We start from the raw sequence: 15,754 nt of genomic DNA on the forward strand, positions 1-15,754 counted from the left end.
ATAATAGTTTCTATCCCGGTTTTTGGAAGGACTCGCGGGTTTAAAGATTTCAGTGACAGATCGAAACCCTGTTCTGAGGTATAAGAGTTGGCGCACACCTAGGGTTGCCAACCGTACTATAATATATAGTATTGTACTATATTTCGGGTCTGCGTACTATATACTGTTGAAAAAATATATAGTACGCAAAAATACTATATTTTCAACACCGACAAATCTAACAAACAAATCCTTTATTTAAAAAANTAGTTGGGTTTGACTATAGAGCAAGAGAACACGCACACAGTCACAATCTTTTAAGTGTGAATAAAAATAGCATTGAAATTACCTAAACTTGACATGCCACGCTAGACGTAAACGCTCTTAATGCTTGTTTAACGCTTAGAAACTGCTCCGTGAGTCTTAGGCCTTACACTAAATATAAATACAAGTTGTCTGCATTTCTGCAGAACAAAAAAATTTGAATAGAGGATTCACCTTCATATAAATAAGCGCCATATCTTGCTTTGTTAATATTTTGATCAATATTGTTTCTTCGACAACACAATGAAAGCTGTGAGTAGACTACAATAAGTGTTAACATTTATTTTAATGGAAAACATTATATTTTTTACTTCCTTTTAATTAATTGTTGGTTTAAAGTCAAACATTGTAAATTATTGTAATATAGGAGATGACAACGTAAAATATCCTAACTATATTCTTACGAATAATTGTCGAGATTTTGAATAGGAATTTGATTCTTTGAGTTTGTTTGGTTATAATGCTCTTGTGTGTGTGCGTGCGGTAGTTCCTATTTCTTCTATGGAACATCACATGATTGAACAAAGTAAGATTTTATTTCTTTCTTGTTCTGTGCTTCCCACAATGGTTTATGGAATACATGAAATACTTACCCTCGGGTTGAACCATCCTACTTTAACTATAACAAACGTCAAAAGTCTGTCAAAGTCCATACAAAACACCAGTTATAGTTACGGTTAAAGTTAAGGTGATGCAACTCAGCCTAAGTCTTAAGACTAGTAACAAGAGTCTCCAATACTGGTAACTGTAAAATATCCTTACTTTGCCACAACCTTTAACTTAGTATATGTGTCATAGTCAAAGGTCGATTTGCAGTCTCTTCGCGGAATGACTGGTCTATCCTAGGTTTGACCAAGGCCTTCAGGCAAACCCCGAAGTGAATTCTTATTTCGGCCTTTGACTAAGTCAAACCTAGAAGTGCCTAAACTGTTCAGTCAAACGTCGAAACTAAAATAATCTGTTTCGGGCTTTGCCTAGTCAATCCTAGAAACGACTAGCAGACTCGGTCAAAAGTAGACGGCAAATAGAAAACCGGCCAAGTGCGAGTCGGATTCGCTCACGAAGGGTTCCTCTGAGACTCTGTTGTTGTAATACTATGGGAGTTGGGAGTTGTTTTTTATGTAATTTTTTTTTTAAATAGATTATGCAACTAAATATTATGTGAATATTTCAAGGATTCACCTGATTATGTTTTAATATCGAGTAGAAAACTGCAACAAGTTACGTTTGCTGTATGGGAGCCCACCTTAGATATTTAAGTATTTTATTGAATTATTTATTTTTAAAGTGAATAAAAAACCAAATATTTTGAAAATGATTTATGAGATACGAGCCTGGTGACAGACAACCTTTAGCGAACTCATAGTAATAGGGTCCCGTTTTAACTCTTTATCCTTTAATTTAAGGTAACAGAACCCTAAAAATTAGTAATTTCAAGATCGATTTAGAAACACTGACAAACAACCTCAGTAAATAAGTTTAGTTACTCGTACCTTCACTTAAAGAGATAGCTGCGCGTGCGCGTGAAAACCGACCGTAACGCCTATGCAATAAGTTCGAGATCAGAATGAAGTATAGTTTAGTTTAAAGTCTTAATTGAGGTTTGACTAGTCAAACCCCGATTTCATTAAATTGAGTTTCGACCTTTGCCTGACCAAATTAGTTACTCCTAGGTTTGACTAACATCATTTAGTCAAAGGCCGAAATGTTTGGGCTTTGACTAAGACTTCTAGTCAGACCTGAGGATTGACTAGTCAAACCTAGGAGCGCCTGAGCTTCGAGGTTTGACTATAACATATGTATTACTTTGTAGATTTTATACAAAGTCAAGCAGAAAATAGTCTTCCAAGATTCTCATGGTAGGTAGATTTTGGGAATATTTTACGTAGTTACATTCTGTTCTAAGACAGAAAACCCAGGTGTAAAGATAACGTAGTTGTATGAAATGAATAGGGGAAAAATGTATGATGTCATGTTCCATAAAAAAATATATTATGGTGCGTCCACACTGGGCGAACGGGCTCACGCGGCAAACTCGATATTCTGCTCCTGCAAGAGCTGAGGTGGAATTGTGTAAAGCAATCGTTATCATTTGACAGTTCATAACGTACGATTATTCTGTCAAACGCTTTGTTTAACTGACTTTATCGTACGTTATGAACTGTCAAATGATTACGATTGCTTTACACAATTCCACCTCAGGGTGAGCAGGATGTCAAGTTTGCCGCGCCCAGTCCGAGCCCGTTCGCCCAGTGTGGACGCACCATTAGGGAATCAAAACTGATAAGGGTACTTTACATTGACCTAGCTAGTCAGTGCCGGTATGTGAGCGACAGGAGAGAGCGTTTTTTGTTACGTCAAATGTCAGCGAGACTTTTATTATGTCACCAAGTCGTTGCCAAAATAAAAGAAGAAGAAGTAGAAGACTTTTATGCTCTGTCACGTCATAATATGTCAAATCACCCCTGTCGTGCCGCTCCCATACCGCAGGCACTGTCTCAGTTAAACGCTACAGTACAGCTGTATAGTTACATCACATAAAGAATCTTAATAGGGATGATGACTGGGTAATGAAATCGAAATTCTATTTAGTCCGTCAGACAGATAATTAGAAAATATTAGACTCATATTTTTTATTTTTTTCCATAATCGAATATTTACAGTAAAATATTGAGTTGAAATGTCGCGTGACGTCACTTTTGAGTAAAAATTCTACTCAAGCGTGACGTATCGCGCCATTTCAACTCGATGTAGCACTGTTATTATTTAATTATGAAAGAAAATAAAAAAGATGAGTCTAATATTTTCTAATTATCTGTCTGACGGACAAAAATACGTGACGTGATAAAGGTAGCGGGAAGGCGCTGGATGCAGGCCGCTACCAACCGTGCGATGTGGAAGTCATTGGGGGAGGCCTATGTTCAGCAGTGGACGTCCTGTGGCTGAAATGATGATGTTGATGATGATGTCTGACGGACAAATAATTGAAATTTTGTCATCTAGCCTATTGCAGTGCTCGATTCCGACTCGCACTTGACCAGTTTTTTTGTTCCAGATCACCTACGCAGTTGTAGTGGTTTGCGTGGTTAGCGCCGTGGTGGAGTGGGCGATGGCTGCGCCCGCTCCAGACAACCGCCTTGGTCCAGTCCACGCTATGCTGTTTTCAGGATTTGGTAAATAAGCGGCACCTCTCAAGACTGCAGTAATGGTTTTATGATGGACACAGTAACGAGTTCAAATTAGTTGCCATTTAAAAATATGTTATCTTATTAAAATTTATGCATTTAAAAATATTTTTTCATTTACCCTACTTACGAAGTTACTATTGATACACGTTAGTATTTGGTAGGTGATCTTTTATTTTTATTATAGTCACACTTACTCGTAATATGTATAATTAAATTGTATGTAACTAACTGTTGTTGTAGGTGGACCGGTGGCCTGGTGAAGGTCGAGGGAAATATCTGGATGCGGGCAGAGCAGGAGTGGTCGTTTTATACTTTTTAGATTTTTTTTTTTCAAAAATTTGGGTTTTTTTATCGATGAAATTAAATGAAAAAAAAACGCCCTTTAAGTTTGTCAGGTCGGTAGGATAAGGTAGCTAGTAAGTTGATAACAATCATGCTGCGTATACAATTTTGGATTAGGCAGTGGCAGCGAAAATAAAACAAAAACTTATGTTTTCTTGATTTTATTTCTTAACCTAAGCTGTGTATAACACAGATTTGAACAAATGGGTACGAATAAGATTAGTGTACTAAAACATAATGGCACATCAAGAGTAACAGTTGAACAACAAAAATAGCTTTTATTTCCAGGAAACAAGGTCGATCTTGAAGTCAGTATTTAACTTGATGTGTACATTGATGAGGACAAACTGTTTCACCGGTTTTCTTCGCCACCGCGAGCTAGACCTGGCTTGCCTGTTAACATTAAATATTACCTATTGTAAGTAATTAATAGATTTCCTGAATAAATAATATATGAGTAACTCTATAATGTAAAGTCATTATGATTAAACGAAGTTTAGGGACTGTGTATGTTATTTTAATTTGTCACATCTTCTAGCCTGGGCAATGGGCATTATCTAAAATCTCTTTAAATTACTAAGATACAGATATTTTTAATCTCGTAAAGTCACTGTAAGTAGGTATAAGCAGAGTAACATGCAGTGTGACTTGATGGGATTTTTTCCCAAAGAGTCACATCCAAAAAAGTAACACTGTTACTCGTTGGGAAAAAAAATCCCAACTAGTACCAGTGTTACTTGCGATTCAATCGCACGCTTGCACGGGACAGAATTGAAGTGAATTTTAATTCAATCAAATTTTGAAATTACCTTGCTCTGTGCCGTCTACGACTTGAACTGAAACAAAAAAACGGATTATTTTGTTTATTTATACTTTTGCACACAATACAGTGGCGACCTTAATTTTTCTCACAAATAAAAAAAAAGTCGAATTCAAGGATAGAAAGATTCAGGTCTGTGATTGGTCAAAACATTGACATTCTACTAGGATCACATTCTTAAACCTGTCTCGAGTTAAGATCGATTTGGGCTAAATATGATAAAAATAAGTCAGGCAATAAAGCTCACATTACTATGTGTTACTATGCACTCAAAACTTGATTCACCTTCAAGCATAGTTTCTTGTGATTCGTTGGATTTTCGCTTCAGTCTATTCAAAATTAATAAAATAGGTTTAACAATAAATGTACTAAACTGAAGTACAAAATTGTACTCATTTAAACTTTTTATTGGTCCAAATACCTATGAGATTCGGCCAATATCTTTTATTAATAAGTAAATGAAAATAAAATAAATGATTAAATATTTGAATGATATTAAATCCCAACTAATATTATAAATGCGAAAGTAACTCTGTCTGTCTGTCTGTCTGTCTGTCTGTTACGCTTTCCCGCTTAAACCTCGCAACCGATTTTGATGAAATTTGGCATAGAGATAGTTTGAGTCCCGGGAAAGAACATAGGATAGTTTTTATCCCGGTTTTTGAAACAGGGACGCGCGCGATAAAGTTTTTCTGTGACAGACAAAATTCCACGCGGGCGAAGCCGCGGGCGGAAAGCTAGTGATTTAATATTTGTATGATTGAGAATTATTGAAATTGTCTTACTTTGTTGGCCACCGTCCACAACGTTAACTGAAATAGAAGGAAATTAGCTTTAAGTATTAACATTTAAAAAAAAAGCTTATATCCTTTAAATCTGTTATTAACTTTTAATATCACAAGAGTTTTAATTTTGATTGAAATGGAAAGGTAATTGCAAGCCAAGCTATTGCATTGGACAGTGGAATCACGCCTACAGCACATGTGTCTTTATACACCTTGTGTACCTAATACATAATTTATTATACACGAAAGTCAGTATAAATAAACTATTTTTGAAATTAGCTTGAGAAATGGTATACACTATTTATAATTTGGTGTGATAGATGATAGCGCTCTCTTTTTATTAGCGCCTCTATCAACTATACAGGCAAATAAGCTTGGCAGTAAATTAAATAAGAAGTTTCCTAAGCAAGGATGCTTAGCATAAGTATTTTATTAATTTCAAGCTGATGCTGAGAATAGAAAATAAAGTGTTTAACACAAGAAAATGTGTAACGTAACTTAGTACTTGTAAGACAAAACAAATTACCTTGATTTTCTCCATTCACGACGTTAACTGTAAAAGTAAGAAGTTATTAATTAGAATTTTACTTGTATTTTTAAATGGACATTAATACATACGTGCTCTTAAGTGTTCTATCTAAATGCAGCTTACCTTCGCCACCTGCAACAAATGGTTGGATTGAAAATACGTAAGGCTCTACGAAACTCTACAAAACTTAATAGACTAAGAGCTAGTGAACGTCAGATCTACGTTATAAAAGCTGAAAGTATTTCGGCGCATCAACAATCATTTTAGGGTGAGGCAAAGCCACGATGACCGCAACTTCATAATGCACCAACGTTCTTACCTATTTTGGGAACATGCGCTGACAAACTTTCAGCTTTTATAAAATAACGTAGATCTGGCGTTCTCTAGCTCTTAGTCTATGATCACTTTAATGCCAGTCACTAATCAAGTTTGTTGGATGACATTTCTGAGGATACTCTTTACGCAATCAAATGTTTTTAAGCTAAGAACTCATGGAAAGTTTTTTTTTGTGTTGAGCGGCAAGGCAAGAAGTCCTAGCCTAGCCACCATTGTAGATCTATTGTGATCGCTAATGCTTTCATAATTTTTGTGTGCTTTGTTTTAAAAATTTTGTATTTGTGTCGTGTGCAATAGTACTAACTATTATGCCAGAAAATACCTTTTAAAACAAATTATTTTTTTGGTTAAAATAAATTTAAAGCCAGCAGAGGAAGCTTGTGAAAACGATCCGTGAGTTTTAAGCCTTATTTAAAATTAGAATCATAAAGCAAAAAGTCTGAGGACGCGGTTTCGTCTTCATATAAATAGGTAGGCGCATTTGGATTGCTTCATTAATATTATTTTCTCAACATTGGCTCTAACATAATGAAAACTGTGAGTAAATTAGATTTTTATTTAAACTCAAATAAGTGAAAAGTCATTAAAATATTTGTGTATATTATGTTTGATAAAAAGTGTGTGTGTATTAAGAGTGATTAAATGTTTAAATTATCATCCACACATCTAATGAATGTTCTTGTTACGGCACCTACTTACCTTAAAGTATCATTAATACTGAATTTTAGAATAATTTAGTGACCATTTGATTCCCCGAACGACTTCTGCGACAAATATGGCGTTTTTTTGTTCCAGTTAATTTGCGCAATTGTTGTGGCTTTAGTGGTTATTATGATGGCTAACCAATCGACACAGGGTCCTACTAGAACTCCCACACACTTAGAAAGGCTTCAAGCTCTACTGGAAGCTGGAACCGGTAAATAAGCAAAGATTTAACGGTAACGTACCTACGTGATATCTACTAATTAGTGATAAATCAGTAGCTGTATGTTTTTGTAAATAAAGTTACATTAAAGAAAGTGCTTTTATTCACCCTTCAAACAAACTTGACTTTCACTGGTTGGGTTTTTATTGGCGGTCAAGCTGTAGATCCTGGCTACACAGGAGTTGCAGTGGTGGGAAAGAGAGGTGGGAAAGTCCCGTCACCCTTCTTTATACGAGTGTATGTACATAATAGCAGTTTTACACAGAATTAATAAGTACGTTTAACTGTAAATATTATAGGTTATTTCTTACTTTTGTTTTATTTTACTACAAATTAAGATGACACAATGAATTTCTATAATAAAATTGGAGACCTATTGGGAGTGATGGACCGAAAATCTGGTGAAAATCGCGGAAAGTATTTAATTTGGATGCGGGCAGTGCAGCGGGCCGTTATGGAAAGCCTTGATCCGAGGCCTTTGTCCAGCAGTGGACGTCATTTGGCTGAAATGATGATGATGATGATGAATCTTACCTTGAGGTTTGGCGTTGGTGACGGCGAGCAGAGCCACCAGGGCGAGTAAGAACTGCAATCGAAGTAAGTATGTAATTAATTACAATAATAACTATAAATAGTCATTTTCAATAAGGACATCATCACACAAAAACGATCTTTTATACTAGACTAATTTATTTGTTTTATAATTTATATTAATCGTAAGTTTATGGTCTTGACTTGAGACCATAAGTAGTAAGTACTTATAGGTTAATTAAATATCTCACAGAAAAGCAAGTTTCCAATTTTTTCCCTCTTTATAATTTTTCCCTATTTAGACAATTCTTTACTAAATAAGTATGATAGTTTGTTTATGGTTGAGAGATTATCAGTTTATATTGATTTAAAATTATTTAGTTTCCTTATTTTTCTCCATTAGACTACACAATCACTACTATTTGTACAACCAAATTAGCACTCTAATTATTTAATAGGAAATTCGCGTGACTCGATGTTTTGTCGTCGTTTGTGGAATCAAGGAACAGGATATCTTTATTTGGAATTCTTAGCTTGTAAATTCATTTCTTTTAGGTCAAAAAAGGATGCTTTTTATAGGCGAGGGCTCTCTCGTGACACAAGCATATTTAGCTCAGTACGAGAGGGGCTAACGGGAGTATTAGTAATTTGTTTGTGCAATAAAATAATACTAAATCATCTTTAAAAAAATGTAAAACTATCTGTTTATTTTAATAATCTGTAAATAAAGTAAAATTTCATTCAATCAAATGATTACGATTACCACCTCTGATTGGTTGTTCAAAACATTTCTCCGCTCCGGTTTACTTCGCCTTGGTGGAAGGAAACCGGGCCTTACATAGAAATATCTTGGTGCCGCGCCGCTTTAGTGGGCTTTGGCTCTAATGTTGCTGAAATTGCTTTTCAACCGACTTCAAAAAAAGGAGGAGGNAACGGTTTAAGGTCTTTTTAGGTTTCCTATATTATGGTAACCTGTATTTTGTAGGGAATATTATTTTACACTAGACATTAAGAATATGGTCTCAATGTACTGCCTACCTTCAGTGGTAACATCAAGGTAATAAATAGTTAACTAAAAAGCAAGAAATAAGTAAAATTTTATTAAAAAAAAATAAAACCGACTCCAAAAAACCTACACTAAAAAAAGTAGAAAAATAATTACTAATTACCTACTTATTTATTAGGACGAATTATTAATATTTATGTAGGTATACCATGATTGATACTTTTGGAGTCGGTGCAGGCAAACTTTACATGTTATATAATCTTGGCACCGACTCCAGAAGTATCAATCATGGTATACCTACATAAATATTAATAATTCGTCCTAATAAATAAGTAGGTACCTAATTAGTAATTATTTTTCTACTTTTTTTAGTGTAGGTTTTTTGGAGTCGGTTTTATTTTTTAGAGAAAAGTAGGTAGTCATAAAGTAATGGAATATATTTTAGTAGGTGTTTTCCTCAAATGAAGGCGAGTGAAGTCGCGGGGCACTATAAAAATATTTTAAGATTACGTACAAAAATAGCGCCAACGTTATTACTAGTCTTGCTGTCAATTGACGTCAATATTGTCTCTATTGGTGTTAATATTAATAAACAAGTTTCATGTTTTCTTCCGTTGCCACAATTGTAGGCGGATTAGCTCTAGGCATTAGCGACAGACCGTAAACTAGTTGAATAACTTGATGATGGCAATGTAATACGTAAGGCAATACCTAGACCTAAATTGTAGACAAAAGTGCGTATTTATTATGCATTTTCCTATAATAACTCCTATTTCTACTTAAATAGAAAGACACGTGTCTTAAAACGCGACATTTATTATAAGTTAGGTACATTATGTACTCAAGCCTTGACGAAAAAAAATATTTAAAATCTTATAGAAAACTCCTATTTCTATTCTTATTTATTACCATAAATTACTAGATAGATGATACAGCTACAGCTCTACCCTGAATTGAATAATGGTGGTAAATTGGATACTTAAATTAGATTCAACTTTTCATATTACATCACAAGCTTACAGATGTTATTAATTTTCATTGCTACGTACATACCATCCAGAAAAGTGGGTATCCCAAAGCTCCTATACAACAATAAAGTTTCGATAAGTTCTCTTTTTCAGTATTTTTAAAATTAATGACAGATATAGAGTCAATTTTCGAACTAGAATCGAGAGTTCGAGATAATTATAATTATTTTAATCACAAGTAGGTATTAAGACACAAAAAGTTCTCGAAACCTGTTGTTACGCACTTGATCTTCAATCCGTCACACATGACGACAGTCACATATTAATTGAGTTAGGACAAAAAATCTCATACAAAGCTTTTTGCAAGGTTCATCACACTAAACCTAAGAAGAAAAACACTGGGTTTTACCAAGACGTGCTTTATAAATAACTTTTTGGTCGAAGTCTTAAATAATAATAATAAATAATAATCTCCTTGGACACTACGCTTCTAGTCCCAAACTAAGCAAAGCTTGTACTTAGACCGATATTTTTAAAAATTATGCAAAATTGTCTGAACTTTGCATTAATGTTAATGCTTTCATTTTTACCACAGGGCTGCCACTTGGCTTTCTAATTTTACCTAATACGACCTAATTAAACGGCATAAGTTAACGTCTAAGGCGGGGTTGCACTGTCTTACTTTAACTAACGTCAAAAACCTGTCAAAATCCCTACAAAAACACCGGTCACGGTTATAGTTACGGTTAAAGTAGGATGGTGCAATTCAGCCTAAGTTAAGCAAACTTAGGAAATCGCTGTTTTCTTAACGCGAATTCACTGAGTACAAAATTGTAGACTACGTACCACTAGCTTGTTGTTCATGATTGTTGAGATGTATATTCGGACAAAAAATAATATAGACTGTGGACTGTAGTGATGACTTAGATCTTTTATAGTGAGATAATATTGACTTTCCGTTAAAGTCACCTCTGACCGCCACCCATGACCGGCTAAGATAACGTGTACATACTTATTTGCTCATTAGTTATTTAGTTGTTGTGTAAAATTAAACTATAATCTAATAACTCGTATATCTTTCTTTATAGTAGTCTAGCACTGATTAGCTAGGAGAGGAGAGCTTTAGAAAAGGAAAAGATACTGAATACAACGACGATCTGGTGAAGGTCGCGGGAGGTGCCTGGATGCGAGCGGCGCAGGACCGGTCTTTGTGGAAATCCTTGGAGGAGGCCTTTGTCCAGCAGTGGACGTAACGTCTTTCGACTGAAACGAACCAACTGAATACAAAACCGTTAGATACTTATACTTAAGTATGAATGTAAACAACATCATAGGTACCCCTAAGAACCTCTGAGTGTCACTCGGTTAGCTAGCACAGAAAATATTTTAAGTATTTGATTTTATTGAGGTAGAACATCGATGGGCTAGAGGTAAAGTCGCAATATTCAGTGTGCTTACTATGAGTTTACGTTAGGTGTGCTTGCTAGCGAATACGTCAAAAAAATCTATGAATATTTTATTTCTTGAAAGTAGCCACTAGGGGCGCTGCACAATATGTCATACAACTAATTGTGATTGTAAACCTTACTTACTCCGCCGTACGACTAATAAACATCAGAGTGCTAACCAGTTTCATTCACGAACTGTATTAAGTTCAAGGTTTTATAACAAAAGGGATTCTACTATTTACCTGAATTCTTATTTCTGTCTTTTAAACAGTAGTTAAAGTTTCCCGTTTGGTTCCGGGTGAACTCACCCCCACTTTTCCCCTGTGGATTGGCGAGAGCAATAGAACATCTGTAGGCCTAAGATGCGCGCCGCGATAAGCGTTTATCGCGCCATATTTTTATCTATATTACACGATAAGCCCATATGTTTGGTTTGTCGTCTAAAATCATCGATAAGATTTTATCACGCATCCTAGGCCGGCAGGACTCCTCCCTGGGGTATTCTTCAAAGCGCACTACTCTCTAATCTGTGAAGCGCACCTATTTTGAGGCGCACCTACCACAAAATGGATACCTCAGTATGAAGCGCAATGAGGAATAGTTTAAGGCTGCTTCATTAGGAGGTTCTGGAGTGAAGACCGCGTACCAGAAAACGCAGCGTGGGACGTCCACCCACAAGGTGGACCGACGACATCATAAAGGTTTGCATGGGAAGGCGCTGGACGCAGGCCGCTACCAACCGGGCAACATGGAAAGCATTGAGATGATGATGATGATGATTAGGTGCGCCTCAAATGGGTGCGCTTCGAAGAATATCCCACTTTTTCAGGACGTGAGGGCTAGGATTTCATCTTTTGTCATCGTCTAGCTTAGATTTTAATTTCTGTACCAACACTTGAATTACTCACGACTAATTACACACAAACAATCTATTTGTGGTTGTAAATTACTGCTATTAATGTCTCTAATTTTAGTTCAGTCCGGTGTCAAAGGTTTGCAAAGAAAATTGGCACTTGTGAATGCAAAACTACATCTATTGTTATGTTTATGTCCTACAGAAGTGTTTAACAATTGCTTTTAGACAAATACATGATTTTAGACTTAGAAAGAGTAGCAATGAACAAGAAATATTTTATCATAGAGGCTACATTCTGTGAATACCCTAAGTAAAGAACTATCGACTTAGTTGAGATAGAAATGGAAATTAAATGAACAATTTTGTTACTATTTTTACGCTGTTATAAAATTGTATGACGCGACTTCTTTTCTTTACATTAGTATTTTTGCTTCTAACTTATCTTATACTAATATCTGTCTGTCTGTCTTGCTTTCACGCCTAAAAAACTGAACCGATTTTGATGAAATTTGGCATAGAAATAGTTTAAGTCCCGGGAGGATTTTTTAAGGACATAGGGACATTGAAACAGGGACGCGTGCGATAGAGTTTTTCTGTGACAGACAAAATTCCACGCGGGCGGAAAGGTATAATAGTTTATAAGTAAAAAAAAGTCGCTCCCGCAATGTGTGCGCTTAGATCTTTTAAATTACATACTTACGAATTTTAATGCGCTTTTCAGCAATAGAGTGATTCAAGGGGAAGGTTTATATGTTATAACTGGCGGCCGCCCGCGACTTCGTACGCGTGGATCCCGTTTTACCCCCTTCATCTATCTTACGCGGTTTAGATTTTTTCATACAAATGTTTTTTCCCGCTAACTCCCGTTCCCGTGGGAATTTTGCAATATCCTGTTGTAACTAAGCTTTAAGTTTACTAAGGTACCTGCATGCCAAATTTCAAGCTTAGTTACAACAGGATATTGCAAAATTCTGCTCAGGAGTATGAAGAATAATTAAGAATCAAACGAACTTACCTGTGATGTTTGATATCTAATTATACGAGTGTCTTGACCGAAGATGATTACTACGTCGGGATGTTTATGTATTTTGTATAACACGATTTTTGTACGTGTAGTTTAGTATCCACACACGATTAAGTCGGGACACAAAGTATTACCACGGAGGGTAGTTGAAAATATTCATTTTTAATACAAAAAATAGAAATTATTCACATTATTTCATAACAATTTCAAGATACACGATTCACAACTTACCAGAATGTTTTAAATATGTATGTATGTATGTCTGCAAATCTGCAGTGACTGCACGATGGAGACAACGATGTTTTTTCTGGTTCATCATCATCAGATAAAACTATAATTTGTCGTTGTCTATGTACATACGAGGTATCTTAACAAACTTTTCACTATATCACTATTATCACCATTACTTGATCGCTTCCTTTTACCCATTTTTACGCTAAGTTATTTTTATTGAAAAAGTACGTGTGAGTCGGACGAACACCAACACAAGTAATGACAAGAAATATGGCGGACCGCGGAATGTACTACGGTGCTGAGGAGTCAAAACACGTAATTTATTATATTTAAAACTCATATTTTTAAATAAATATTCTCTAAAAGTGTGATAAGGACGGCATCATCCCAGGTACTGCTGCATGTAAAACGTAATCATCTTCGGGAGAGATACGAAGTATAATTGTACCTACCAAGTTTCGTTAAAATCCGTCGAGTAGTTTTTGTTTCTATAAGGAACATACAGACAGACAGACAGACAAAAATTTTACTGATTGCATTTTTGGCATCAGTATCGTTTCATGTACAGAATTGACCTCTCTACAGATTTATTATAAGTAAGTATAGATAAATAGCACTCGTGCGATGCCGTGGCGGGTTGCTAGTAATAAATAAATACTGGCCAGTAAAGTTGTACTAATTATGTCCGGCTACTCGTATACTTGTAAGTTTTTTTGAAAATGCTCTAAAAGGAGACTTGATTTATAAAGTACCTACTTCACGTGAATATTGGAACCTAACTCAGTGACATTTCCTTAACGCGTTCTTCTGTAATTAATAAAACAAAGTGAGGTTTCCATTCAGTGAACGTACACAAACAAAATTAATGGTACTTACATACAATAAAGATTTTTTGAGTTTGAAAAAAAAAAATTCTAACTACCTACTTTTTAGATACTTCTAACTATTAGTTTCAAATCTTTAGTATTTTTATAGACGAATTCAAAGGACTTTGGTTTTAAATCGTTAATGTTTTTAACGTTACGTCCAAAGGTCGCTGATAATCTTCCATACCTTGGAAATAGTTTATCAGGAAGTCCAATGGTTACAATATTCCATTAGGGTCATATTATAACACTAACAAACCACTTGGGCCTTAAAAGAATTACATTACATAATAATACAGACGACATAAACTTCAAGAAAGAAGAATAAGAAGAAGACAAGAAGATACGAGAAGTTAAAGGACTTACCTTTAACTTAGATCTAAAATCTGCGATGTCCTAAAATTAATCACATTTTTAACCGACTTCAAAAAAGGAGGAGGTTATATGTTCGACTGTATGTATTTTTTTTTTCTATGTATGTTCACCGATTACTCCGTCAATTGTGGACCGATTTTCAAAATTCTTTTTTTGTTCGATAGGGTACACTTCTGAGGTGGTCCCATTGTCACCAAGTTGGGATCTGATGATGGGATCCTAGGGAAATCGAGGGCAACCCTCAAATTTTATAGGCACGTATATCGTTTTTCAAACTTTTTCTTAACTTATTCAAGTATTTGCTCCTGGAAATCATCATCTCATATTGATGAGCTGATTATAGAAGGTAAAACTCCTTAATACTTAGGAATTGGAAGATAATTCTTTTAATTTTATAGATAAGTATAGTTTCTAAAGTTATTCAAGTGTTAACATCAGATATTCATCATCTCATCATGATGAACTGGTCATGGTAGGTACAACTCCTTAATGCTTAGGAGTTGGAGGATAATTCTTTAAATATTATAGGTACAAATAGACCAACAGTTGTATTCTTTCATGTTTTTAAGGTGGGCTGACGGTTTACGGTCTTTTTAGGTTTCCTATATGGTAACCTGTATTTTGTAGGGAATATTATTTTACACTAGACATGAAGAATATGGTCTCAATGTACTGCCTACCTTGAGTGGTACCGAAAATCAGGGTAATAATAAGTTAACTAAAAAGCAAGAAATAAGTAAAATTTTATAAAAAAAAATAAAACCGACTCCAAAAAACCTACACTAAAAAGTAGAAAAATAATTACTAATTACCTACTTATTTATTAGGCAAACTTTACATGTTTCATAATCTTGGCACCGACTCCAAAAGTATCAATCATGGTATACCTACATAAATATTAATTCGTCCTAATAAATAAGTAGGTAGTTAGTAATTATTTTTCTACTTTTTAGTGTAGGTTTTTTGGAGTCGGTTTTATTTTTTTATACTATTAAAAAGAATTTTGACCGTCTAAATAAATAAATAGACAGCAGCTGCTGCAATGCAATTTTGGATTCGAATTCAGCCAAGGGTTATGTTCAGTCAGTTAAACAAAAACTAACATTAAAGTAGGAAGTACAAGTCCATTTTTCATTTTCCAAGTGAAACTCAGTTATGTGACATTTTCAGAACAAGAGGCTGAATCACAACAACTTGATCAATTGTTTTAAATCAATG

At 35.0% G+C, this 15,754-nt stretch overlaps 1 long non-coding RNA gene across 1 annotated transcript; it reads left to right on the top strand.

Moving 5' to 3' along the window:
• The first annotated feature begins 433 nt into the window (after positions 1-433).
• On the top strand, positions 434-3,594 carry LOC114363429 (uncharacterized). The gene is made up of 2 exons (XR_003656779.1): positions 434-555; positions 3,359-3,594. It is a non-coding gene; the product is annotated as an uncharacterized LOC114363429 (long non-coding RNA).
• Positions 3,595-15,754: the final 12,160 nt, after the last annotated feature.

Source organism: Ostrinia furnacalis, unplaced genomic scaffold (genome assembly GCF_004193835.3).
Source record: "Ostrinia furnacalis isolate ACB-3 unplaced genomic scaffold, ASM419383v2 OfSCF7119, whole genome shotgun sequence".
Lineage (NCBI taxonomy): Eukaryota > Metazoa > Arthropoda > Insecta > Lepidoptera > Crambidae > Ostrinia > Ostrinia furnacalis.